This window comes from Mixophyes fleayi, chromosome 7 (genome assembly GCF_038048845.1).
Source record: "Mixophyes fleayi isolate aMixFle1 chromosome 7, aMixFle1.hap1, whole genome shotgun sequence".
Lineage (NCBI taxonomy): Eukaryota > Metazoa > Chordata > Amphibia > Anura > Limnodynastidae > Mixophyes > Mixophyes fleayi.
Genome location: NC_134408.1, coordinates 93046314 through 93071872, shown reverse-complemented (window position 1 = coordinate 93071872; position 25559 = coordinate 93046314). Strand labels below are relative to the sequence as shown.

General features: G+C 39.9%; 1 protein-coding gene across 3 annotated transcripts in view; it reads left to right on the top strand.

Annotated features, from left to right (window-relative positions):
* Positions 1 to 25559, top strand: part of HYCC2 (hyccin PI4KA lipid kinase complex subunit 2) — a 73219-nt gene that overhangs the window by 3587 nt on the left and 44073 nt on the right. Inside the window, exon 1 of one of the 3 annotated variants that reach the window (XM_075180116.1) lies at positions 8752 to 8831. The exons of the other annotated variants lie outside the window; for them this stretch is intronic. The gene's annotated coding sequence lies outside the window, so the exon portion shown is untranslated. Of the gene's footprint in view, positions 1 to 8751; positions 8832 to 25559 lie in introns of those variants that run through there. 3 annotated transcript variants of the gene reach the window in all.

The following is a 25559-nucleotide window of genomic DNA, read 5'->3' as shown; positions in this document are numbered from 1 at the left end:
TGTGAGTTCAGGCACTCAACATTGTGTATGATGTATTGTGTTTGTATCCTAGTAATTTGATTAAAAATAAAAATCAGTTATTTATTTTATTTTCTCTTGCTGTCAATTTTTTTGTAATTAAATAATGTTTTGGTGTACTTCATGTTCCTTGAAAGTAGCCTAGACATTGATAACTGTATAATTGAAGTCTGTTTGCATGCATTGTCCCAGTATTCTGTTGTCACTGAGACTACAGAATTTAATAACATAGTAACAGCACAATCTGTCACCTGCATTATTTCTGGTTTCTAGATACAACAGGCTTGTTTGTTGAGCATGTAATAGTACATGCTGATAGATTTTGACAGTGGTAACTGTGGTTGATTTATTCCTCTGAATATTTTACTGTCTAAAGCAACTTATGAATGAGCTGTTTCTGTACCAGTCTGATTGGTTTCCTTGCTGCATTTCAGCTGGTTTGCAAACCAAATTGTAACCACAGCTGGAACTCTGGAAAGTTCAACAAAAATAATTTCTGTAAGGCAGGAGCTTTAGTTTTGTACCCGCCCTTGGCATACATTGATCAAATATGAATGCACATTTCCAGTGAACTGAACTACCTAGTGAACAAAGTTTGCTTGCAAGTTATGTTTACAAAACATACACAGTACCTAACACACTATACCAATACATACATTCCTGTGTCACAATGTAACATTGTTTTCTTCCCCTTAAGCTAGAAAGCAAAGAAGTCTTCATGTTTTTTTTTTTTAGATACTTGTTAATTATACGGGTACCACTTGACTGCCCACCTGTCATTTTGGTTATATCTGTACTCTGGTCCTGGTTCTGCCCCCTAACCATGCAGTGAGCACTTTCCACTCCTCTACTGGTCCCTGTCTGTTCTTTATCTCCACTTGTGTTTCCTGACACACAGTCCTGGTGGCGGTTAGGTTTAGCCAAGATAATAGTATCCTCCCTTTAATGACAGATGGGCTGAGTCAAGTGGCGACCATTTGTCTGTGGTTGAATAATTTAAATCTAAAAACTTATCATTTCTTGGGGTTGCCTCCCAGTCATGTCAGGCAGGTTTACATTTCCAAAATGCAGACTTTATGGTTTGCATTGAGTGGAAGTTCTTTTGTCTTTTATAATATACTGTGGCTCATTTTCCCCCACCACCAGCACCTTTACCTTTTAAGTAATTTCTCTAACCCCAGTCTTCCCCTCCCATTTTATTAATTTCCAGTCACTCTCCATGTTTAATTTTACACCAACCTCTACCCTGCAATTAATTTTCCAGCCTTCCCCTACTTCTTCATATATCATATACAAGCAGTGGGCTGAAATTTTCTTGCTTCATGTACCATGTTGCTGCTTTGTGTCATTAATAGGCTGTGAACATGTGATGATGTTATCGGAGCACCCTGCTCTCAATCAATCAGTCCATCACGCTGCTATGGTCTACCAGCAGTAAATTTATAAAGTGTCAACTTATTATGCAGCGCAGTACATTGAGAGGATCACGATAGAAACAAATGACATACACACACATGAAAAAGAAGGTAAAGATGGTTCCCTACACAATTTAGTTCCAATGTTATCCACAATCGTCATCTTGCAATATTTCCAAAGAGATTTGGATTTCAGTCATTAGTGAATGGAGGTTTTCTTAGCTCAATGTGACAACACAGTGTATTTGAGAAATGAAACCACAAAGTAAAAAAAAACAAAAAAAACTCAATGGGTTATTTGGATTCCCGCCACGTTTATGTGGTGTGTTCCTTGCCTTGAAACACTATTGATCCAATTCATTTTCAAGTTATCTTTCAGTGTCTGAAACAAGGCGGGCTTTGGTGTGGAATATCGAGGCTGAATTACTCAGTTTTATTTCACACAATATGTGCACTGTGTTTTTGATGCCTCAAAATTAATTTATCATAGTAGTGTCATAGTATTTATCGTCTTAAAAATCTTAAGTAATATTATGGGATAATGTGTTTTGTTTTGTTTTTTCTTTTCTGTCAATCTTTAATACAATGGAGGTCATGTGATTTAGTGCCAGGAAGCTTTGTATTTTCATAGAACACCTATTCTTGAGTAAGAAAGCCCAGTTTTTTTATAATGATATTCTCTTTTACATTTCCAGTAGTAATGTAAAGCACAAATATATGTTGATTCCATATATATATATTTAAATTCTGGATTCGTTTGCAGCAAAAAATGGGCTTTTATGTGTGTGTTTTTATTTTGCTTACATGACCTTGAGTTCTCTTACCTTTCTTTGAAAGAATAATAAATTAGACAATGTCTACTTTGTTTTTTGGGGTGGCATTCTTTTGACTCTCCCGTTGAGAAAAGAGCAAATGCTGTGCTCATAATCCCTGTTGCTGTTCAGGAAAGCATACCTCACCTCAGTTTACAGCTAAATAAGTGTCACAGTGAATATTTGTTTTTTCAGATGTCTGGGCTGGTAGTATTGTCCAGATGTTTCCGCTCCTTTCACAGATAAATCCAAATGCTTAAAGGACACATTATTATTATTTTAATTATGAGGCGCTACAAAAGTTTGCTGCATCGTACAGTGGGGAAATAGAGCATATAACAAAGACATAGCAACAGGCAAAATAATGGACATACATGAAGCATAATACTGTGTCTAAGATGTAATAGGCAGGGCATTTAACAAGTGTTGTAAAGAACATGCAAGGGGTAAGAGACAAGGACACACAGGTGGACAAGGTTGAAGCAGACAAGAGGAAGAAGGGCCCTGTTTGTGCAAGCTTACAATCTAATTGGAAGTCATGAGACTGAGACAAGTGGATGTGGGGATAGGGAGGGTGGCTGGTGGGAGTGGAGTTTTTAAGGAGCGTTTGAAGCATTGGAGGCTGGTGGAGAGTCTGATTGTAGCTAAAGAAGGACAAAAAATATCCGCACAGAGCCTGGATATACCTCATTAATGTATAGAAAATATCATTAATTATACATGAGGGGGTGCTCTTTCCATATTGTGACATATACTAGAGCAAAGAGAGGAAGAAAATGGATTATCAGAGCACTCCTATCCAAACCAATACAAATGAATATAATTAATTTAATCTATTGTTAAGGGCAAATGCCTTTATTAATTCATATTATCATAAAAAACATATCTAGCCAAATGATGATATTAAACCTCATTGGTAAAAAGTGAAATATTAAAAAATAGAAATAGATTGTATGTGAAAAAAGAATATAACAGTGTGTTAAAAAACCATGGATACTGGAGCCAGATGGGAAAGCAATGATCTTGTACTGAATCAATTATAATCAGAACGAATTGTCACCTGTATTCAAAATTGAATATATTGTATCTGAGTAGGTAAAAATTAGTATGAATATCCCTCAAAATTTGGAAAGCATATATTGGTGCATAATTCTAACAAAGATCTCAGAGATCTGGGGATAAATGATATCGTGGATAGCATGTAAACGCTAGTAAGAGAGTATTGGAATAGTAATCCCAAGGACCTACAAAAAGTGCTGTGATAGTATGGATGATATAAAGCTGTAATAGTGGCTTTGAAATACCTAACAGCATCTGAATGAAAACTATGGTCCCAGCCCAATATGTGTTGATTATATCTCTCCCTTATTATCCATATTTATTAGTAAAGTAGGATATGATAATCGTGCATATGGTCTAATCCATTAATACTAGTTATACATGCTGCCCTGCGTTTCCCTACTTAATAAATGAACAGTGCTAATGTTAGATAAAAACTAAAGCTCTAACCCCATTGATAAGTGGTAGGAGAGCGCTCGCGGCACCGCCGCTCACTGGCTCCACTTCCAGGTATGACGTCAATTACCCATAACCCCAACCAGAGTCTGATTGTATCTAAGATCCCTGTCTCCTGTGCTAATTCCACCTCTAAATAAAATCTGTTCTCTCCCTCTACCTCCCTCATTATTTAAGCACACATTGATTACTCCTATTCTGAAAATATAAATTTATGACCCAAACGGTCTCTTAAATTACAGTCCCATCTCTCAGGTCATTTGACCCTCCAAGCTTTTAGAGAGACTTGTCTACACTCACCTCACACTTTCTTTCCACAAACAACCTATTGGATCCTCTTAAGTAAGGCTTTCGTTCTCAACACTCCACAGACACTGCTTTTGACTAAATGATTTGATCACTGCTAAAACTGAAGGCCATTACTCTGTTCTAATTCTCCTGGATCTCTCTACTGCATTTGACACTGTTGACCACTCTCTTCTCATACAAACGCTACAGTCCCTAGGTCTGAAGATACTGTCATATCCTGGTTCTCATCCTACATTTCTAATCACACCTTCAGTGTTAATTTCTGTGAATCCACCTCTGCTCTGCTTCCTTTATCAGTTGAAGTCCCACAAGGCTCAGTATTATATCCTCTGCGTATACCATGTATCTTGGAAAACTAATAAGCTCCTTTTGGATTTCAGCATCATCCATCATCTACATGTGGATGATACCCTTATTTATCTCTCCTCTCCTGATCTCTCGCCATCTATGTTGTCCCATGTTACTGACTGTCTTTCTGCCATTTCATCTTGGATGTCCTTTCACCAATTTAAACTCAATCTTTCAAAAAAAGAGTTAATAATATTCCCACTCACCAACAGAATTTACCTACCTGACATTTCTACTTCTGTTGACATGACCATAAATCCCACCATGCGAACTCATTATCTAGGTGTGATCTTTGACACCGAACTATCCATTGTCCCCAAGATCAACTCTATATTTAAATCATGTTACATACATTTAAAAATATTTTCAGAATATGTACATATCTTACACAGGACACTGCAAAAACTCATCTCCTGCATTGACTATTGCCATTACTACTTTCTGGTCTTCCACAAATCGGACTCTCACCCCAACAGTTTATAATGCACGCAGCGGCTAGGTTGATTTCCCTTGCAAATTGTTCTTCCTCTGCTGAGCCACTCTGTCAGTATCTACATTGGTTGCCAGTTTTTTACCGAATCCAATATAATATACTTCTGCTAACCTACAAGGCCATTAACAAAACTGCACCAACATGCTTCTCCTCACTTGTCTCAAAATATCTCCCAAATCGATAACTTCGCTCTGCACAAGATCTGCGTTACATCCTCCCATTCCCGTTTACAAAACTTTTTTTGAGTTGCAACTCAGGGAGCTGCGAGCAAAAAGCCTGTGTTGAATCTACCGTAATAACGGTAATAGTGTGCAGACCGCGTTACTTTTTACAGTAACGCAGCCAGTTGAATTCACCCCTAAGACTTTCTTATGGTCTACAAACCTTCAAGCATTCTCTGAAAACCCATGTTGTCCGGCAAGCTTATAATATTCCTTAACCTCCCTAGTTTACCCTATTACCATTTTTGCACAATTCCCACAAGACGACAACCCTCTGAGTCCCTGATCAGCATTGCTGTGTGACTGGATTATATAGCATACAAATCACTTTTTACTTTTGAGCTCTGGACCGAAATGCATTACGTAGACTTAAACTAATATATTAAATTCCCATTTTCCATAGATTGTAAGCTTGCAAGCAGGTCCTTCTTACATCTTTGTCTGTATTATCCAGTATTGTTTTATTACTGTGTTTGTTCCCAGTTGGGAAGCGCTATGGAATTTGTGGGCGCCATATAAATGATGATGTGGATGTGTGTTCCTAGGTGTAGAGCAGCATTGGAGACTTCTTGGAGGCAAGACTGTGATGTGATAATTAGTAGGCTGTTGATGTGAGCGGGTCATTGGCAGGGCGGGTGTGAGAATAAAGAGAGACGAGGTTGGATATGCAGGGGAGCAGGGTGAGGGCTTTGTAGGTGAGGAGTTTGTAGGGATTGACACAGTGGAATCATATATTTGTGTCTCAAACGTCACTGTAACTAGGTAATTCATAGCTTCATGCTCATAAGTACAGGTTTAATCAAAAGTTATGGTGCGACCATTGTAAATAAGTGACAGATTAATTTTAAGTGGAATTGTACTTTTTTTTTTTTTTTTTCTTTCCTTTGTACATCACAACAGATTTGTTTAATCAGAAAGTCAGAAGCCACCATCCCTGAGCAATAAATGACCTGGAACATCATATGTAATATTAGACTTGTTTTCTAACTGATTATACTGTTTAACGTTATCAATTTTGTATATTCACATGTCTTTCTTTCAGGCTATCAAAAATCATGTGCTTTTGGTGAAGCTTGAGGAACAGGCTAGAGAAACACTGTTCAAAATATCAAGTATGGGCATAGTTAGCATGTAGGTGATGAGAAAGCAGGAATATACAACTTGGAAAAGTCCAGCATGGCATCAAAACAGACTGATTTATGGGCATCTCCTAAGATTAATAGGGCAATAGCCAAATAATAGCATTTTATTCCCTGCTAATTGTTGGATAAATAGCCTAGCGCATATAGAACATTTACTGGTGTATTGCTCTTCAATATATGATTTCTAGAGTAGCCTCTTGTTGACACAAAAATAAAATAATTATATATTAGAAAAAAAAAATTATCTTTCTATGGACTGCAGCCATTCATCTCATAGTTTCTCCAAATAAACTGAATTAAGGTTTTGGGCAACATTTGTGATCTGATTTTCGGACAATTGGGTTCACTGCAGTTATCAGGTTTTTTTTTTTAGTTTTTATATAAAAAGCCCAGACAAGGGTAAAGTTATATATTTGTAAATATTTTATACAAAGGTTATAAAGATTGAGAGGTGAGCAGAATTCAACATAAGGATTGAAGAAAATACATTTTCTTGTTATTTGTTGTGACAATTCTCATGGAAAGTTGTTGCAGTGCCTGCCTTACTTCTTACTTAGTTTAGTTATATTGTCTACTATTTATATAACAATTCCCAAATAAACTGCTTTTTAGATAATTAGTCTGTTTAATACAGTATGTATAGCAGGGAAGCACATTATAACTATTTGTATCCATGTAGACCTTTCAGAGAGCTGTAAAATGTTACAGGAGTCAGGGAGATTCCTGCTCTTGCCAGCTTTGGAAAATTAGCCGTGTGTCCCCATTGTACCATCTGTTAAGTGAATACAGATGGGCAGCTGCTTGTTCACTGAAGGATGAACAAGTTCATAGCTATTGCAATCCACTAACACCACTAAATTTGTCTCACCTACAGTTAACCTTTGTTTTTCAAGCCAACAGCCATCCCTTTGTATTTTATTATTGTAAATACAGTTTATATAATTATAATACTGATACAAATCTGAAGTGACCTATTTCAAGAAAACTGATGCAAGAGAATTCATGCTGTAAGAATCTGTATGACAGTTTTCCTTTCTCCTTGGTCCAGTTTCTGTACAGTTGGGACATACTCCTTTAGACAGTCAGTCCTTTTTTTCCCCCCAAGTATAAAAGCAGGTTTGTCTTGCTTTAGCAGTCTGTTTGCTGATCTTGGCATTCAACCCCGTCTCTCATTATCCTGTCAATGGAAATTAATTCCAGAACTGGAGGAAACACTCTAAAGAGTTTTGTGCTTATTACCAGCATAGTTAATGCGCACACTTACATCTCTGTCTCTCTTCAGTTCTACTTTTCTAACAGATAAGCAGAGTAGAAAATAATACTCACAAAGAGATAATTGATTTCTGTGTAGAAATGCTGGTGTGTAGTGCATGAACAGCTTTACAAAATAGATAGCAGAGTCCTACTTTCCCCATCCCTGGTCTGTCATCCTACTTGTACACTTCATTTGCGTGTCTTCATGGATAACAAATATCTATCACTACTCTGCTCATTTGTTAAAAACTGAAGACCCATAGGGGCAGAGTTGCCAATGGGGGGGTTTGCGTGTGCGTTTTGAAAACCGCGACATGTCAGACGCTTTTTCAGAGCCAAACTGCAGGTTTTATGAAAACTAAAACCATATGTGTGGTAGTTTGCAAACATCTAAATGTTATGCAGTTTAGGCCAAATGGTATAGAAAACCTGATGTAAAACAACTGGTTTTACCCATTCATACTACTCCACATTGGGCCTGGTGCTCTAGAAGTGGCCTGAAAAAATGATCGGGCCCCTGCACCTAGAGTACCAGGGACATAATGTCAAAATATAGTGCAAGTACTTGTAGTACTATACGTGTTGCCTCTGCAGATAAATTGTGGAGCAGTTTTCTCATAGATTTATAATAAAGCAGTGCCTCTATTGAAAGATCAATACATAATAGCGTGCCCAGTAATATTAAAATCAATAATAGTGCCCCTTCTATAAATGAATAAATGTATTAATCTATGTGTGCACTACTCTTTCATTATTTATCTACAAGGGCATCCTTGTGACACTTATGCAAGTGTACACTGGTGCATGCTGACACTTGTAGTGCAATAAGTGCTTGCACTATATTTTTACATTATTATCCTGTTACCCACTGTTCAGGTGTACCAGGAGGGGCCCAGTACTAGTAAGCATAGGGCCTGTACTCTCTAGGTGTAGGGGCCAGAATCCTTTTTTCGTACTCCCTATTAGCGGACCAGACTCACTGCTGAGTAGCTTTGGGATTGTAGTTAATTGAAGGGAGGTTTTACTTCTTAAACTAAATTTATTTTTTACCTTTCTGACAGGCAAAATAACTCAAATACATGCAGTTTGAGAATCTCACCTGTCTGAACCATCTTTACTGTGTTTGTTTCTTGTTTAAACTAATAAGCAGTGATGTGGTAAAGCTACCACTTAAAACATGGAATGATGTGTATACCTTCCATGTATTAAAATCGGGATTACAATTTAAAATAATGTGTTTTGATGTTTGGTTTCACCTTTACAGATCAAAGTGCATGAAAACCTGCTGTTTGATTAAACTGCAGGTTAGTAATTCTTCCACCTTATGTGTGCATATGTGCTGTAACCCATAGCAACCAATCAGGTTATTGCCATCATTTTAGTAGTGCAGTTTAAATGAATGCAACCTGCAATGAGTTACATACAAGTGTACATCAAAAGAAATCTCTTTTGCTACTAGGTGACATAAAACGGATGATCTTTGTAAGCACTTAATTTTCGCTCTGAAGCTACACTGACGGGAGCAATCTTCATTTTATGTTGAAACTGCTGCAATGCTATCAGGGAGTTGACAGTTGAATGATACATAACTTTAAGGAAAAAATAGTTTCAACAAAACTAATCTTATGATGTTAAGTAGTTTTGTGTTTACTGTTGAAACTGTTTTATGAAAATGGGACTTCTTAGAGGCATATTCAATTGTCCACGATGTTCCTAAGAACATTGGGGATGCGCATTTTTACCAACATTACGGGAAAAAGTAACTCAGATTTTTGTTTGCACCTCTATGGGACACAAGCAGAAAATCGGCATCAGTTCAGTTAAAAAAAGAAAAATATCCGCGCAAGGTGTCTCACTGCTGTTCCAGAGGCAGATCACGTGGATATTTAGGGAATTGAATCTGCCCCTTAATGTAAAATTTGAATAAAATGTCTATTTTTAAAATGAACTTTTACTATATACCTGCAATGTAAGATATGGAGGGTCAGAGATTTTAAGCGCTATGGGACCCTCAGGTATATATCAGGATTATATTGGCATGAATAAGTGGATTTCAGGAATAAAAACATAGGAGGATATCAACTCAATTTGTATATATTTAACACATACTTACATTAGTAACTGAATTAATCTAAATCTATAAAGCAAAAAATGCATGTAATTTGATATACTTAACATGTAAAATGGACTATGTGAGTCAGGCAATATCGGTGGTCCGGTCCTGCAGTCAGAGAAAAAAGGACCGTTAAGCAGCGGTAATAATTCCCCAATCCTTGTAAATGCTAGCTGGCAGATGTCACTTTAGAGAGATTCTGAAGTCTAGTGTTCAGTATGTTCCAGTTCAGAATGATATATCCGCATGATACTTGAAAATAACAATACAGAAATAATTCTTAATTTAGGTTTATTTTGTAATCACTCACTAAGAATCTCCTGCTTACTTGTACTTGACACATTGGGGCATATTCAATAAGGTTTCTGGTCTGCGGTAACGCGCATTACCGTGAAAACTGTGCAATATTGACGGTACCGCAATATCGCAGATTTTTCTACACAACCCTATGGGGTGCGCACGAAAATCAACGTTATTGCGGTACCATGGATTGACTTTGCGGCCCGTTCCGGCGCGTTACCGCGGACCGGAAACCTAATTAAATATGCCCCATTGTTTTGTATTGATTATACTTAAACAGTGTCAAGACACTCTATGATACAAATAATAGTTTAACCTTTCAATTACCTTTATACTAATTTTGCTAAACCACAGTAGCCATTTTGCATTGCTTTTATTATCTGCCCTTTTTTCAGGCTTTTAATTTGCTAGTATATTATAATAAAAGTACGTTTTTTGAAATGGGCAGAGATGTAAATTTCTATATACACCAAGGACAGGTAAGACTATACAGCACTATCTTTGGTGTTTGACCTTCATAGGTTATTGTTCTGTTTCTATTCATTTACAATAGATCAGCAGCAGAAATTATAACGGGGGAAGGAGCTTTTAGTGCAATATAGGATGGCATACTGTATGCTTGGTTGTAGACATTGCACAAGTAATCATAATTCACCCTCTACCGCACTAAACACCTATTTTCAAAGTTCTGCCACTAATCCCTATGAAGAGCATGGATCTGCATCTACTGAAACACTGTGGGCAAGCACTGTAACACTGCACACATGAAAGACTGCAGTTGACTTGATCAGTAAATTCTTTGTGTTTCTATGCAGGGAAAGCCTTTAGTCGTTGTAACCAATGGCATTTCAAATTGCAGACAAACTGATTATTTTAAAGCACAGCAGTGCAAAGGTTCACTGTAAAATGGGCATTGATCTTCTCATAGGTTGGCATTGAAAAGCACTTTATTGTGAAAGGTTAACACTCTTCATTATCTAATTAACATAGATTGGAAACCACCAAGTGATTGTTTAAAGTTCCTACTTATAGCACTGTATTAATATGTTGATTGCTCCCATTTTAAGGACTGTGCCTGATTGAAATGGATCAAAAGGGAATGGTGTGTTTTCTTCTGATCACATTTCGTTATTTAGTCTATATAACCAGCTAAATGAAAGAAAATTGCTTAAATGACATATTGTGGGATGTACAGTATTTATAATGTATGCACAGAAAAACTGTGCAAAATAAGAACTGCTGAAAATAAATGGGTACAAAAACTACTTTTTATTTTTTAACTGTGAATGGTTTTGATCTACTGTTCAATAAAGAAAGAAATTAACTGAAACTTCATTTGTGTTTGTACTTATTATTCATTTATATTGCTATATACAGGAACAGTGACATCCCCATTCAGAGGTTGGCATTATAAGACCATAGCAGGAACTGGTAAACCAAGTGAAATGTGTTCTTTACAAGGTCCACAATCCAATCAGAAAGCCTTATATGGGTGTGTAAGTGTATACATCCAGAACTGCAATTTGGTTGAGATTCGATGCAGTTTTATTATTTTTTTATTTCTTGATCTGAAAGTTGTACTTGGGAATGGAAATAGTTATTTTATGTGCACATTTCTAAATCTACTACATTAGTATTTGTGCTACCAGAAAAAACAGTTGTTGCTCTCATGTTAAGTGATTTTATTGGTGTGCTTATTTTCATGAGTGGAAGCAATACCTACATTAAAGATATATCTGTGCTGAAAGGAATAAAGCCAGCATGTGATATGGCTGAGATGTAGGAGTTCTTGCCAGACGTTCCATTTTGCTAATTATGAGGAAACACTTAGCAAGTATTAATCACTGCAGTACTTATCTTGTGCATGAACATATTTTGTACAGTAACCATCTGAAACTAATGCAATGGTTAAATCCTTGTTTCTGTATTTTGTTTTGTTTTTTTCAAAAGGGAGTAGAGATTCATGTAGAAATTGTGAAAAATGATTTGTAGAACAAACAAACTGGTTTAGAGTAGGCGTGAACATAAGCACTACTTTCCTTTGTACGAGAGAAGAAATGTTATATCTGCTGCATTATTTCAAGCCTAGTATGAATGTGTTTTAAGTTATAAAAACAAATGTTAACATACTTTTCTTGTGCTTATTGCTTGGTTGTATGTAGGTGTATGTATGGTTGACGTAAACCTGGATCACATGCTGCAGGTGCGGGGCAGGGTGTAGATACGCTATTTTTACGGGTGGTTTTTGTTTTTCAGCATGAGGCCCAAAGTAGATAGTCGGATTAAATAATTAAAAATACAACAGTCATCATAATCATCAATGTGTTGACTACTGCTGTATTGGCACCAGTGGTCGGAATATATTAACTAGTGCCAACATGCCCGTGGCAGCCAGAGCATGCTGGCATTTGTGGGACTACTTGTAGACCCATAATAGTACCGAAGAGGAAATATAACTGAGTCGAAAATGTGAAAGTAAAAAAAAAAAGAAAAGTTGCAGAATGATGCTTCTTGTGGAGCCACAGTGTGAGTGAATGAGAACAGCTAATAGGAGGGGTTTTCCCATGCTCCGGCCAATCAGATGTAAGCCATTTCATTCATTAGTGTTGCAGTTCTGCAAGAAACAAGTAGTGCTATTCTGATTGGTTAAATGTTGCAAATAAATGCTTTTTTCTTTTTTTTTTTTTTTTTTTCCTTCAATCCCATTTGGATAAGTCTTTTTCTGTATTACTGTTGGGTGTGCTACACTTACGTGTGCAAGCTCATATATGCTGCGCTTGCCCATCCCCAATCTGCCTCTCCAGATGTAAGAAGCCAGTGCAAGTTATTTTTAACTTAAAATTCATCTGAATTTTAGTGTGCATGCATAGTGTGGCAAAGCAGATATTTGCAGGCCGCAGTTTAATAGTTTTACTGGTTCAGAAAGTTTTCAGACAGTAAGCTGTCCGAAAACATAACTGAATGGAGAGAAAGGTAACCTGTTGTCAGGATGAGTCTTGTTTTTGTTTTCTTCATGTTTGCAAACTATTCTAACTTGTTGGTTCCTAACCTAGTGAGGTACAACCTGCAATATTTGGAATGGGGGAGGCTCACATCTTGCCCCCTGCCTCATTGAAAGGGCTGCACATATCCCCTTTTTTATTATAAATAAATGAAGATGATTCCCTCAAATGTTTTATCTAATAATATTTTACCTGTAACCAATTAAAGAACTATACTGTAGGGCATATTATTTGTAATAAGCCAGCGGCACGAAGGACCTTGACAAAAGTGTTGAAAGTTGTGGACGACCAGCCAACAACAGCAATGTGGAGTATGTCAGCAGTTGAAATTATTCCAAACTGTACAGCCATAGGACAGTGGTTCCCTGTATTAATGTCCAATAATGTCACCTACAGTAGTAATGCGCAGTATTGTCACCAGTAGTTACAGTAGCTTTAATATCTAATAATATGCCAGCAATACTAGTATTGCCAAGTAACCAGCTGCCCTTAATGGCGATATATAGTGAACAGCCACCAGTAATAGCATTTACAACTAAGCATTCCTCAGTACCTGGCCAGATCCTTTGAACTCTGTCCTCTTCCTCTCCTTCTGATACAGCCACTTGTAGGTATAATAGGGCATAATATAGGGCATAGGGTATAATATTGTGACAGGAATAATACATTTCGTTAGCTTCATCGTGTAAGTATATAACTAATGTGGTAGTGGGCACCCAATAATTGACTGGAAAACCTCCATTGTGTACCTAGCCTTAGAAAGAGAATTTCCCCCAAATTGAATCTTGTGGAGATTGATGTGACACGTAATTTTGTTTTCTTTCCCTTCAAGATTTATGGTTACTTAAAGTCAATAGTTAATGTGTAAAGAAAGTAGATGATTTTGACTGTGGCTTTAGTTAGAATAGCATTGCTGCTATATGTGATCATTTTCAGAAACATTAACCACAAAAAAACAAAAGTTACTTTGACCCCTGGACCTAGTGTATTGCTCAAGTGACCACTTAGATGACTTTTGAAAATTCTTGTTTTTAGTTTCGGGAGTACTGGGTAATCATTGTGAACTTGGCATTTTTGTTCATGAAAAATTGAGCTTTTATGTGGTAACCTAATAAAAGTTGATAAAAACAGAGTGTGTGTGTGTTTCAAAACCAGCTACTGGGATTGTTAAAGTAGCTTAACAGGTAAAAAGAAAATTCGACTTTTATATATCAACTACCAAACTATAGTCAAGTATCAAATACCATTAATTTTGCACATGTATATATTAAATTTTATAAATATTTAATCTTGAAAATATACTGGCAAAGACCATGTCCAGCATCTGACTTTCAGGCCATAAAAGCACCATACTAGTTCTCTCCTCTTAGGATATACTCTGTAGTATTCTGATTAGTAAATTTGTAAGAAGTACTAGCATTTGTCCGCTGCTTAAAGTCACACAAATATAGCTGAGTATGATCGTATTTGGTGCTTAATGTGTGCTGTTTTAACGTTCATTAACTAAATGAAAGATGTTTTAAAATGAAGGTGGTGGAGAGTACCTGAATGGTTAATTATGTATTTGGATGGGGACAGCTCTGCCTCAGTTAACAATCCCAGGACTTACTCTAAGAGGTGCAGAAGTGAACATAATCGAGTCCTATTTCCTGGCGCAATGAATATTGTGGGTCCCAGAAGTGATTAGGTCCTCTGTCTCGTGTTTTTATTTATGTGTAGACAATTAAGTACTGTACATGTTGTAGTGTGAATTTGCAATGAGTGGAATTTCCAATTCCATTTGACAGTAAAAGTAAACTTATTGCAGACAGATGAGATCCCCAGTGACTGTATGGATTAATTAGATAATCTACTGATTTAAATTGCTCTGTTTTGGCTCTGAGGGCTTTAGCAACTTTTGAAATATGAACTCGGGTAACTTGGTTGATTGTGTTGCAGAGTCACACAAACTAGTATAGACAGAAAGCTTTCATTATTTGTAACTTACTAACAATGGAACTGAGGTAACATGTTCCACACATCCGCATTTACAATAAGCCTGTTCATATCAGATGTTTTAGAAAAGATCGGTATTGATCCACATTACACTTATAATGGAAAACTTTCTTGCACATTTTAAAAACAAGGAAAATCCATAGCAATGATTCTTCAATTGCCAAGATATAATATTTATGAACGTTGTGTCTGTATCTTACTTTCCTGTCCTTACTTACCTAGTGCTGTATCACCCAAAAAATGTGACATACAATGTAGAACATTATTACATTGTTTTTTTGTGTGTCACTCACCTATTAATGGTTTCTTGTAGGGCTCATTCACAACATTACCTTTTTATCCATTTGTGATGCATTTTAGACAGATGAGAAGAATAAAATCTATGTATACTGTGTAGATATTTTTGCTTCATGTAATGTGTTGATGTGTTTCCAACCCGCCATGCTGTTTTTCAATCCGTTAATGCACAGTTTTCAGTCATCAAATTGAGTGCAATCTGGCTCAACACATAAAAAAAATATGTTTCATGTGCTTCTAATACATTCATTGTAATTAAGTAAAAAAGTGGAAATATGCCCTGCGAGTGATGCAGCAAACAAGTGTTTTTTTTTAACAGTGCAACTGTTGAATTGAACTCTTAGTCCATGTGGGGTCATTAACATGGTGTTTGTTCTAGTAGAACAACTGCTGAACATCCTACATGGAGAAAAAAAAACACATTTTGCAAACAATCCCTTAGGGACCAATAATCCTCACCTGCTTTTTGTTTCTTGATTTGAAAGGCAATTTAATATTATTTGCACAACTGTGAAGTACCCATAAGAACTTGTACTAAGCTTTCAAGTTGTGACAAAAGGCAATGTGCAATTTCTGTATATTTTTATTAAATAATAGACTGTAGTACTGTGGACAAAGAATATGCGAATCCCTCTTGAATATGCAGAGTAAGCTAATTTTTTACAAGCAGGAGTTACATACATTCATAATACCTAATTGACTATGAGAAAGAATTGGCAGTGACAATAACTTTTTTTTTTTTTTTTTTTTTAAAGTACGTTTTATTAATAGTAACATCTTATCTTTAACAAAATTACAAAATTCTCAAAAGGTACATTAACAAGTACTTGTACATATAAAGATGGACACAATGTACAGCTTTTTCTCACCATGCTTTTACAGTGTAAATTTGACTGCTTGTTGATCTTGTACCGTGAAGACAATAACTTTTTAATCCTTATGATAATACTCTAAATATGATACATTCAATAGAATCCCCACCTCTTCTCTTGTGTGGAAATGTATAGAAAAGTTTTTTAACCGTTTCTGAATTATCTTATTGCAATCTTCAGATTCATCCTCCCACCTACTTCTCATCTCCTGAGAACATGATCGCCCATATTTGAAATTCCCTTCATTGGTGAAACCAGATTTGAAATATTAAGCTGTTTTTGTCTTTACTTAACTGAGCAGGTCTGTAATTGATGGACCATCTCGTGTATTCCTGTACTACCTGTTCGTACGTGTGTCAGTTGGTCGCTGTCTGCACTTTTCTGTAGTCATGACTCCCACACTTGTCTTGGGCAATGTTAGTATTTACTCTTCACATAAATCATTTCTGTGTATCAAACATCTGAATTAGTACGATGTAGCACTTTGTGTATTCTGTTTAATTTGCATATGTATCTCTGTATTTGTTATATATGCATTTGTGTCCATTTTGTATGTAAGAGAAAAATGTGCAGAAATGGACCATAAATGTAAAAGCTACAAAGCGAAGATCATCAAAGCCAGAATATGTAAAATCATTTCCAAAGCAATAGCTGTTTATTTATTTTTGTCTTGTTTTTTTTATTGTTTTGCCTGTTTTGCAAGCACACATTTTAGTGTGGCAAAAAGCCTTCTATTTGCTGGCGGGACAGATTTTTGCATGGTGTGGTGGCTTTATTGCAGCCTTCCGTATGGAATCCAAAATAACTGGGACAATTCACCTAATCATGTGTAAATATTCCAAAAAGAGATTTTGTTCTGTGAGACAGGTTATTATAATGAGTTTCAAGTGTTGAAGATTAAGTATATTTAGAGGAGTCTGCAGAGTCTTTATTCACGCATCAGAGGTGATACTAGATATAACTATTTCCATTTAAAAATGGGTTTGTTTTTATTCATTAAGGGCTGTTTAGTTATATTATATAACTTTTAGGTACATATAATAAAGAAAGAAATAGAATAAAAGTTAAGTTTTGTTTACTACCAATAGTGATTATGTGAATGTGCGTATATATACTATTTTATAAATATACACTGTAGATAGAGATATATATTCTTCTTGAAATCTCCTCCTCCCCTCCCCCGCCCTCCCTTCCTCTCCCTCTAGCCACCACTCCCTCTTCTCCTTTCGCCCCACTACGGGAGAAGAAGTCCACTCTCTCATTTCATCCTCTCCTCCATCTTCCTGTCCCCTGGACCCCATCCCCTCCCACCTCCTTCGCTCCCTTTCCCCCGCCACCTGCTCCCACCTCGCCCACCTCTTCAACCTCTCCCTCTCCACCGGCATCTCCCCCTCCTCCTTCAAACACGCTCTTGTATCCCCCATTCTTAAGAAACCTAATCCCGACCCCACCTCTCTCTCCAACTATCGCCCCATCTCTCTTCTCCCCTTTGCCTCCAAAATACTTGAGAGGCTCGTCTGCAGCCGCCTCTCCACCTATCTCTCTGATAACTCCCTCCTCGATCCTCTCCAATCTGGCTTCCGCCCCCTCCACTCCACTGAAACTGCCCTGGCCATAGTCACCAACGATCTCCTCGCTGCCAAAGCTAGGGGCCACTTCTCCCTTCTCATTCTCTTCGACACCGTTGACCACCCGCTCTTGCTCCACACCCTTCAATCCTTTGGCCTCTCCGGCTCTGCCCTGTCCTGGCTCACCTCTTACCTTGCTGACCGTACCTTCTCCGTCACCACCTCTGGATCTATCTCCCCCCCCTCCTGCCTTCCAGTAGGGGGTCCCCCAAGGCTCTGTTCTCGGACCCCTACTGTTCTCTCTTTACACCTCTTCCCTGGATGAACTCATCAGCTCCTTTGGTCTCAAGTACCACTTTTATGCGGATGACACCCAACTCTACCTTTCCTCTCCCGATCTCTCTCCCTCCCTCCTCTCCAGGGTGTCCGCCTGCCTCTCCGCCATCTCCTCCTGAATGTCCTCTAGATTCCTCAAACTTAATCTCACTAAAACCGAATTTATTGTCTTTCCCCCCACTCACTCCCCCTCCCCTTCCGACCTTTCTATCACCGCTCTCAACTCCTCTATTTCCCCTGTCTCTCAACTTCGCTGCCTCTGCGTCACCCTGGACTCCTCTCTCTCCTTTGCCCCTCATATCCTCTCTCTTGCTAAGTCTTGCCGCTTCCAGCTGCGCAACATCGCACGCATTCGGTCCTTCTTCTCCCAAGATGCCACTAAAGCTCTTGTCCACTCTCTTATTATCTCCTGCTTGGACTACTGTAACCTCCTCCTTACTGGCCTCCCCCGCTCTCATCTCACTCCCCTTCGCTCCGTACTCAATGCTGCCGCTCGGCTCCTCTTCTGTCTCCCTCCTCTACCAATCCCTCCACTGGCTCCCCATCCCCTACAGAATCGTGTTCAAGCTCCTCACTCTTACTTTCAAGGCCCTCTCCAACTCCAGTGCTCCCTACATCTCCAACCTAATCTCCATTCACGCTCCATCCCGCCCTCTGTGTTCGGCTAACGACCGCCGCCTCTCTTCCCCCCTGATTACCTCCTCCCATGCTCGCATCCAAGACTTCTCCCGTGCTGCCCCCCTCCACTGGAACCAGCTCCCCCGCTCCATCAGAACTTCCCCCAACTTGTCCAGCTTCAAATGGGCCTTAAAAACCCACCTCTTCCTTAAAGCCCTCCAGTCCCCCACCTAATTGACCTATTGACCTCCTCCCAGTCTCCCCTACCCCCCTTCCACTTCTGTCCCCCTCTTACCTCCCTCCTTTTCATTCTCCTCTCCCCCCCTCTCCGTCTCTGCCTCCGTTCTCCCCATTCCCTCCTCCCACCATCGCATATCTGTCCGTCCTACCCTCCCCTTAGATTGTACGCTCCTTCGAGCAGGGCCTCCTTTCCTTCTGTTCTCCACCACCTTAACTCTGCTCTCCAGCTCCATGTCTCTTCCGTGAGGTCCTCCTGCCCTTCTACCCCCCTCTCTACCCCGCTGGGGGCTCTCGCCTCTCATCTAGCTGTACATTGAGCTTCTGAGTTACTGTGCTTTTTGTTAACTGTACCGTGCTGTCTCACCCTGTATTGTGTTTCTGTCTGTCCCTGTACGGCGCTACGGATACCTAGTGGCGCCCTATAAATAAAAATTAATAATAATAATTCTTCTATAAATTTTCTTCATATTTTTTTTTTATTTTTTTATACAGAATACAATTTAAATGGGAAAATTTATGTAAAATCAGTACCACAAAATGCCATACACACCTAAGTTTTAGGAAGTTATGATAGGAAATAGCTGTGTAATGCTAAACCCCACAGGAGCAGCTAAATTCAAAATATAGTAAAATATTTAATTTACTTTTCAATACCAAAACATTTCCTCAGGAAAACTGGAATAAGCTTGTGCTATATATGGATGGTTTAAGAATAATAGCTATTCCAATTCAAAATTCTCTCTACTCCAGCTGAAACTTGGAAAGTGTCTTTTTTTGTATAGGATGCTCCCTTGGTAATGTTTAACCCATTAACGAGGAAACAGGTGAAAGGACAGTAGTATGCATTATATACACTTCCTCACTGTCAAGCCTTCAACAATGTTTGTAGCAAACGGTTATAGTTATTTTTCTTTAGAGAAAGCAATTGTGTGCTGAAACAATCAGAGCATTTGTGCACATTGTGAAGGTGGGGGAGGAGTCTTAATAGGATTTGTCTGTGTAATTTCCTCTTAATCCATCCTGGATCAGACTTATGCATCTGTGCTCTGGCTTGTTTGTCAACAAGGTAGAAAATAATGTCCCAAAACATAGGCTACAAGGCCAGTAATGCTGAAAGAAAGAGTAGTTGTGTGGAACAAGCATTGTAGATAATTAATTTACAATATGCTGTTTTAACCTTTTGGCTACAAGATTTTTCTGTACATTGGTATAACATAGACAAGTCCATGAAGTCCAGACTTTTGTAATGTCTAACTGTTCATCCAGAAGGAAGCAAAACAAATCCTCCAGTGAGGTAGATGATATAGAAACCTCATTGCTGGGCAGTGGTTCTTGTTTAAAGTCCTGCATTTATTCCTCTGCCAAGGGTGACATCTTGCAGGGGCAGTGTTGAACGCAATACATGTTCAAGAGTTACTTTATATTTTTTTTCATGATCACCTCACCTGAGATTAACCCAAACTCCTGTTCAATCAGGATCATTTTCTACATTTAAGTTTTGTTCATGCCAACAAGTTGTACTCTGGAGCCTTCTACAAGACGTTGGATATATGATCTTTCTTTCCTGTAGAGGTGGTTTTTATCTCCCTGCATCAATGTGACTGAAGCATGCCATTACTGCTCTTTGTTGTTGGGAACCCTGCCCCTAACACTTTTGCTAGGTACACAATACAAGGTTTTCAGCGAATTATAGGGCAAATCACATGATAAATGATATTGCATTAGTGTGTAGGCTACAATGATGAATGATTATCGTTTCAAAGCATATTGTACAGTTTCATTTGGTTTTTAAACCAAACTAAAAATCTTGTTTAACGATGGAGAAATGTCGTTCCAATCCTGCAGTTTGTATGCACTCACGACCGGCACTGTCCATAGATCTCTATGAAGTGTGTGAAGTGAGTCACAATCTTTGCAGCCAATGGTTATGACAGATGGAGAGCACAGAACTGAAGATAAATTCTGTCAAACGTGTTTAGTGTGTACATATGAATCAACCTGCTGATCGGGACTGTTTTTTTTTTCTCTTTCATCCATCTGGGGGACACTCCTTAACCATGGGGTTGAGTCGGGGGGAGGAGTCTGGCACCCAAAGAGTTAACTTTTTTCAGCTGACAGCATATCACCCCCGCCAATTCCCACATACATCAGTTTGAATTGGGTGCCCTTGGAAGAAGGTTGCACCGGAAGAGCTCCAAGAGAGACAGTGAACAGGGTTCACTGGTTATAGGTTTTTTCCTTTTCTTTTGCAGTTTTTTTTCTTTTGACAGTGGCGAGAGGCTCCGTGTAAACGGAGCTGACTCGTGGGAGAAGCGCCTGTCGGGGGGGGCGGCTCTGCTGACAGAGAGGTAAGAAGCGCTTCTCACAGCGGGAAGCAGTCGGCAAGAGACTCTCCCTGCTGATGCAGGACGGGCGCTGCCATTAGGCAGAGAGCGCCTTTACTGCTGATGTTCCCCGGAAGCCAGCTGGCGTATACCAAGTTCCTCCTCCCATGGGGATGGCAGTGAATTCTTGAGGATGGCGCGCTTTGAATAGCGCTAGCGGGGAACACATTCTAACAGGTTTTCCCCTAAATATAAGAGAAAGGGCAAAACACTGTTAAAGTAAACACAGAAGGAGAGCCAGTGGAAGGGGAATGTGTTTAAGGAACACCGCTTCCCCCCTGCTGAGTGAGCACGTGGAAGATCCCTTTTGGTGCCAAAGTTCAAAAGGAGGACAGATGCAACAGTCATTTGGAGAGAAGTGCACTGTTGACACATATCTTCCACGCTAAGTATCACTTTGTTTCTTCTGTGTATGCATGTGTATTATAAGACTATGAGGTGTTGAGAGAACTGTGTTTAAGGAAAACTATAAAGTTCTCCAAACCTGTCTTATTTAATCAGAAATACTATGATATGTTAAATAACCTAGTCTGTATTTTCTGATAAAGGTTGTGGAAGTGTTTGGGCGTGCCAAACATATTGTCTGTTCCAAATGGGCCCAGGTGTTCTGTGCTAATTGCAGTCATTACTGAAAAACCTGCTGCAGCCTTTCAGCTTGACTAGTTATACCTTATACTCTCTATATAGAGGAAAAGGAACAGAAATACTATCTTTTGACTGGTTCATAGATAAATATGTACCTGTATTTTGCGGTGTGGTAGCAAAATTGTGAGAAAGATAAAGCAACAGGATTTCACCTAAGTAGAATGGGGAAATCGCTGTTAGCAGAGACACAGAAAGAGATTCCAGTGGTAGGGGAATGTGTTGAGAAGCACCTCTTCCCCTCCCCCGCTGAGTGAGCACGTGAAAGATCCCTTTTTGGCGCCAAGCTTCAAAAGGAGGACAGTTGCAGCAGTCATTTGAAGAGAAGTGCACTGTTGACACATATCTTCCCCGCTGAGTATCACTTTTATTTCTTCTGTGTGTATGTGTGTGCATGTGTAGACATGTATATTATAAGACAATGATGTGTTGAGAGAAATGTTGTTTATGAGAAAACTATAAAGTTCTCCAAGCCTGTCTTATTTAAATCAGAAATACTATGATATGTTAATATAACCTAATCTGTATTTTCTGATAAATTGGAGAAGTGTTTGTGTATTTTGAAACGTGATTTAGTTTTTCTTATCTTGTGATGGCAGATAAAAGCAAAACAACACGTACCAAACATAATGTCTGATCAAAATGTAATGTTAAACTAACAAGTGAACGGCTGGATCAGGGGGGGCTCTGTGCAGCCTGCACTGTGGCTCCTGTGAAACAGCCTATAGACCCCTCCACCATAACGGTAGATCCTCCTGAGTGGGCGGCTGCCTTAACACAGGGAGTTAATACCCTTGTAAATCTGTTATCTAAACCAGTTGAGATCCCAGCTACATCTGTGGTTTCTCAGGGTATAACAGTAGGAATGACAGATGAGTCATTTTCCCCAGGGGTCGGTGTATTTCCTTCCCCATCCCTCCCGGGGGTTTCTCAGATGGGAGAGGTGGGTTGGTCAGCGGTGGCTAAAAGCCTGGACCGGCTTACCCATCTACTGGAGAACCCCAGACACAAGCGTAGTGTTAAAAGACGTAGACAAACCGCTAAAGCGCTGTGGTCAGTGTCAGACTCTGAGAGTTCCTCAGAGAAGGAGGGGGAATTGTTGGACGATTCAGATGTGTCCATTATAGAGTCAGAAGGAAACTCTAGGCACCAGGGTATGGGCGACCTGGTAAGAGCAGTTCGTCAGACCCTGGGGTTTGCTGAAGTAGAGGAGACGAAGTCCTTGGACCGCTCCCTCTTTAAGAAGGCTTCTAAGCAGGTGGTCAGGTTCCCTCCCTCAGTTGAGTTGAGGGATATTGTAGAGGCCTCTTGGAAATATCCAGATAAAAGGTTCTCTATGCCAAGGAAGTTTGGCGTATTGTATCCCCTTCAGGAGGAGGATATGACCCGTTGGGAACAGGTGGCATAGGTAGATACACCTGTGGCGAGATTGGTTCGTCAGACTACACTACCTGTACCCGGGTCAGCAACCTTACAGGACGCGACTGACAAGAAATTAGAATCCCTGCTGAAGTCGATCTTCTCGGCCGCCGGTATTGGCCTCAGGCCAGCATTGTCCTCTACCTGGGTAGCTAGAGCCATGGAAGTCTGGGCAGGGCAGTTAGAGTCTGCCTTGCAAGATTCAGATTTACTGCCTCTGGCCATGCAGCTAAGGGAGGCAGCAGGCTATGTATATGAAGCGGCCCATAATTCGGCCTCCATAGCTTCGTCTATTTCAGCTACAGCTGTAGTAGCTAGAAGGGCGTTATGGTTAATGGCTTGGAATGCGGATTCAGAGTCTAAACGATCATTAGAATCCATCCCGTATACGGGTGGGATGTTATTTGGTCCAGAATTAGACTCTTGGATTTTACAGGCTTCAGGGGGCAAGAAGACATCCTTGCATGTAAATACTCCAAGACCTAGGTTTAGTTCTTTCAGACAGCCTCCTTACGGGGGCGGGTCTGGCAGAGGCCAGACTACCAGTCCAGGGGCCGTGGAATCCAGGAGACAGTCCCGTAGGGGAAGGTCATCCTTTGCCCCTGTGGCGCGGAGAGCTTCTTCCGCCAAGCTGCCGGATAGACCAGCAGCATGACTACCACCCACCTCTGGTTCCAGAGGGTGGGATGGGAGGACGGCTGCTTGGGTTTGCCCGACAGCAGACAGGGTCCTCGGAAGACGAGTAGGTCCAGAATATTGTGATCGAATTCATGGGACCAGCTCACCTCAGGTTTTGAAAAAAAATTACCTCGCTGGCTTCTGTCAAATCAGAAAGAGCTCAGGGCTGTCGATTTGCTTTGTTCAGACGAAGCTATACAGGCTTAGAATTTCCAGTAAGGGAAAAGGTTTTAGTCACACCCATTCAGGGTGCTAAGGCTAGACGAGTTGTTCAGTCTATGACCGAACTTCTAGAGTCTGAAAGGGTCACAGAGAATCCCTTGTCTAAGAATGAGTTTCTTGAGACTAGTGAGGGACTTGGTACGCAGCAGAAGGTTGTCTTCACAGGACAAGTTGAGGTCCTAGATGGAGTGGACAGGCAGGATCCTGTCAGACAAGAAGCTGTCAGTAGCCAGGTCTTTGAAGCTGCTGGGAAAGATGGTGACATCTTTCGCGACCTTACCCTGGGCAGGGTCCCACCCCAGAGGAGCATTCCCGTGTTCGAGGTACCAGTGGAGGAGGTAGGTCCTCAGCTGGCGGTTGCTGGACAAGAACCGAACAAAAGACAGGGAAGTCCCAGAGTTCTGCGCAAGAACAAGGGATCCACTGGTAAGGGACGTCCTAGCAAGGCCTTGGGGCTGCAGGTAAAACCTGCTCTACAGGGTCCCGTAGAGAGAGGACCCTCAGACTCCTGGAACAAAGACAAATAAATATTTGCACGTAGTGAGGGCATTACGTATATATGTTAAGAGATCTGCAAAGATACGTAAGACAAAGCCTCTTTTTGTGTTGTTTGACTTTTCCAAACGGGAATGGCCAGCATCTAAGCAAACTATTGCCAGATGGCTTACCCTGACTATCAGGGAGGCTTATGTCCGTATTAATCTCCCTGTGCCGAAACATATTGTTGCCCATTCTACCCGGTCGGTTGGGGCGTCTTGGGCGGCTCGTAATGGAGCCACGGCGGAGCAGCTGTGCAGAGCAGCCACCTGGTCCTCGGTCCATACCTTTACGAAATTCTACCAATTTAATATATTTGCGTCTGGGGACGCCTCTTTTGGCCGTAGTGTTCTGCGTGCAAGGAGATCAGAGCGATCCCACCCTTCAGAGGGATTGCTTTTGTAAGTCCCCATGGTTAAGGAGTGTCCCCCAGATGGATGAAAGAGAAAACGGGATTTATACTTATGATAAATCTTTATCTGAGTCCATCTGGGGGACACTCCGATCCCCCCCGTCTTTTCGTTGTTTTGTCTCCGCTCCCCCCTTGGTTGAGTGGTGTGTCTTGGTTGATTGGCCTATCTTCCTAATGGCTTTTGTAATCAAACTGAGGTATGTGGGAATTGGCGGGGGTGATATGCTGTCGGCTGAAAAAAGTTAACTCTTTGGGTGTCAGACTCCTCCCCCCAGACTCAACCCCATGGTTAAGGAGTGTCCCCCAGATGGACTCAGAGAAAAAGATTTATCGTAAGTATAAATCCCGTTTTTTTCAGGTGTTGGTAAAATCGTTAACAATATTGCATTGGGAGAAA